Here is a 3,886-nt window from a genome sequence, read left to right as displayed (position 1 = left end):
TAGTTACAAAACTGAAATCACTCTTGCTTTAAACCGTCGAATTTTACTTGAAAAACTGTAACTGCAACATGGTTGTAGGGCACTCTTTGTTTCCTCATTATGTCAAGTCGAAAAGATCTTTTAACTAAGAATTGGCAAGGAAGTCTGGATCCACTTCTGATCTGTTAGTAGGGCATCTTTTTTCAGCTACCTCCATATCAGGCCAAAGAGTAGCTGAGCGAGGATTAGTAATTGGATATTTAGCCCTTCACATGTAGGTCATTAAGCTCAGGCTGGCATAGTGATGTGCCAGAACTTTCAACAGCTGTTCAGTTGCCCCTCAGGGATCTGTTTTATGAATAATTATATATTTTTCAGGGCTAATACCTGATAGCCTTATTAAAACAAAAATTTTAAGTTACTTACATGTTTTCTTTTGACATAGCCCTTAACTTTATAGTCATAGGATGTGAATTTTAAAATGATTCTAGTATCATCCAAAGCAAGCACTAGCAAAAAATGGACAATTTAACCAAACATACAGAAAGCATATAGAAAATACAGGAAGGCAAAAACCATAATATGAAACAGTATTATTTTCATTAATTTGTAAAACTCATTTATTTATTTGACATACTTATTGAGTCCCATGTTTTTCTGTCTTAGTATTGTTGATACAAAGATAACTAAATCGTGATCTTTGTTCTTGAGGAATCCTTAGTCTAGTGGGAGAGCTGGTGTTAAATATCATACAGTATAATGTACTTGAGATGCCTGTACATGGAAAGGAGCAACTAAATGTTCCTGGAGGTGAGTGACATAGTTTCAGAAACTGAATAATTTGTTCTATCTTAGAAAGTAAATAGAAGTTCTCCAGTTATCAAGATGGAAAAGTATGTTAAATATTGGGAACGGTGAAAACAAAGGCATGTCATAGTTTGGTACATGACTGATAAGCAGTGGGTAGGATGAGAAAGGAGGAGGAAAGACTGACCCTAAGGGTTTTTCTAATTTAGACAACTGTGTTAGCCCCTCAGTCATGTCTGACTCTTTGTGACCCCAGGGACTGCAGCCTGCCAGGATCCTCTGCCCTTGGGATTTTCCAGGAAAGAATACTGGTGGGTTGCCATTTCCTTTTCCAGGGGATCTTCCCAATTCAGGGATTGAACCTGGGTCTCCTGCATTGCGGGCAGATTCTTTACCATCTGAGTTCTAATTTGGACAACTGTAGGAATGTAATTCTGTTAACTGGATCATTTGGCAAATAGTAGAAGAAAATTAGGTTTTTAAAAAATTAGTTTGGTTTTGAATATATGGGTTCTGGGGAGTCTGCAGAACATCTAAGTAGAAACAGATCTAGAAATTATCAGCACATATTTGGTATTTCAAGCCAACATCAGAGGTTGAAATCAGAGATGCTAGATCATAGGTTACAAACCTTTAATGTCTATTATGACTAGAAGGTAAATGGCACAAGCTGCCTAGAAGAAAAGTGCCACAAGCCTGAGAGCATAGTCTCTGTTTAATCAGGGAACAAGTTCCAAGTAGTGGGCCTAATGCCATCAGAGCTCAATTTTTTAAGAGCAGCCAGAGGTCTGGTCTTCTATATGAAATCTGATTTTTAAGTGTTGGTAACTTATTTTGTTTGTTTTTAAGTACTAAGCAAAGCATGTCTTGGACCACATTTAGACAGCAGCCAGTTTGTTAAATTGGACTGTAGATCACAGGTCCCCAACCCTCAGGGCCATGGACCAGTTAGGAACCAGGCTGCATGGCAGGAGGTGAAGGGTGGTAGCAAGCAAAGCTTCATGTACGGCGCCCAGTGGCTCACATTATCACCTGAACCAATTCCCCCTCGGTCCTCCTCCCACCACCACCATCCATGGAAAAATGGTCTTCCACAAAACTGGTCTTTGGTGCCAAAGAGGTTAGAGACTGCTGCTATAGATTGTAGAGAAGAGGGCTACAGATAAAATCAGAATGTTAGGACACAAATATGGTAATAAAGTGATGAGCTCCTCCAAGATGCTTGGCCTGAAAACATAGAGCAGTCATCACAAATTATTTTAAGCCTAGTTCTGATGTTTTATACGTATGATAGTACTCTTCAGCAGGTTGGGGTGGTATGGGAATAGAGTTATACTTGTAGGTATATTAATTTGAGGCTAAGCAAAAAAAAAAAAAGGCCTATTTTAAATGACATGAAAGGTATCTAAAAGGCAGAATCAACCTATCATCTGTAATCATTTCAACTTGCATTTGGATTGCCTTCAAAAATATAGAAAAAGCTTGTAAAAATGTTTTTAAAAATACCGTATCCCCCACCATCCTGAGTAATATGTGAATATTGAAGACTCTAGGAAGACGACTGGAGACAGTGTGGTCTGAATCTCCTCATAAAACAGATAGAGCATCTAGGATAGCAAAACGACAGTAATTACAAGAACAAATCATGGCTACAACAAGAAAGAATCCTTTTAAAGTTCAAAATGTGAACAGGTGGGAGCAAACCTCCAACTTAATATCAGAATCTGCGTAAGAGGAAATAGTGGGAAGACAACAGAGTAGCCAAAGGCCATGAGAACCTCTGACTGCCAGCAGGTATTCACTGACAAGCAAGGGAGATCAATATGAAATTAGCAGCAGAACTGACAGACTCTAATTTCAGAGTGAATACAGACGGATGAGCAGGAAGGTCTGAAGGTGCTCATGGGGTGTGGGGGGGTCTATGAATTCTCAAAACTTAATAAACCTGAGCTTCCTTCTTGGAAAAGAGCCCAACACTAAGGGGAAACTTCTGGGAGTAGAATTCCAAATTAGACAGATAAGAGACCATAGAAGCAGAGAGAAAAGGTCCAGATGACAGTGGGAGAAGAGAAGACAGAGCTAAGAAATGACCAGAATATAAAAGTGTCGTTTTATGAAAACATCAGAAAAGGAAGCTCTGGAAGCTAGAAAATCTATCCTACACACACCTGTCTCTTAAAAGTATAGAATAGCTTATTTAAAGTAAAAATGTGCCATGAAAAGAATTATAATTGAATTCTATGTAAAGCTGTTATAATAAAAATATGAAACAGCAAAAAAGATGAAAACTGTAACCCAATATTTCAAAACAAGGGAAATTTTTTTAAATGCTAGAAGATAGAACAACATAAACCAGAAAAACTCAGAAATAATGTGATTGGAGAAAAGATTTGAAGAGGAGTAACAAAACTCAGAAAATATGAAATATAAAAAGTACATAACATACTGAAAGTGTGAGCAAATATAAGAGGAAAAGGAAATAGAAGTAAAACTGTTCTCAAGTGACGTGATTGTCTATGAAAAACATCCCCAAAAAACAAAAACTACTCATGGAATTAATAATTGATTATAGCAAGGTCACAAATGACGAGGTTAATTTAGGAAAGTTCCTGTCTACCATCGATGAACAGTTGGAACTTAAAATTCAAGAAAACATTAACACCAAAAACAAAGGTATGCATCTAACAAAATATACAGGATCTATATGAGTGAAACTACAAAACTCTGATGAAAGAAAGATCTAAATAAATACAAGATTCTGAGTACATGGATTAAAAGACAATATTGTAGGGACAAGCTCAGGTCTTGCTTTCCCATACCATTTTCCAATAAAAGGGACCAGAGCTCCTTGGAGAAAGGGCTGACTCTAGGATTGGGGTAAAAACATACAAGATGAGCCTGGAGCATGTTGTAGGACCAGAAATGAAGGAAATGCTTGAACACACACACACATACAAAGATGGGATATGTCAAAGGAACATAGGAGCCAACTGAATGAGCTCCTGATGGCTAAAGCTGGAACAATTGTAGAAATAAATGTAAAAGTCATATTGGATTATAACCCCAAATATAAAATAAATAGTTGTTCTTATGATGTTAT

The sequence above is a fragment of the Bos javanicus genome, chromosome 6 (assembly GCF_032452875.1).
Source record: "Bos javanicus breed banteng chromosome 6, ARS-OSU_banteng_1.0, whole genome shotgun sequence".
Lineage (NCBI taxonomy): Eukaryota > Metazoa > Chordata > Mammalia > Artiodactyla > Bovidae > Bos > Bos javanicus.
The sequence above is the reverse complement of the archived record's forward strand: the minus strand, read 5'-3'. Positions refer to the sequence as shown.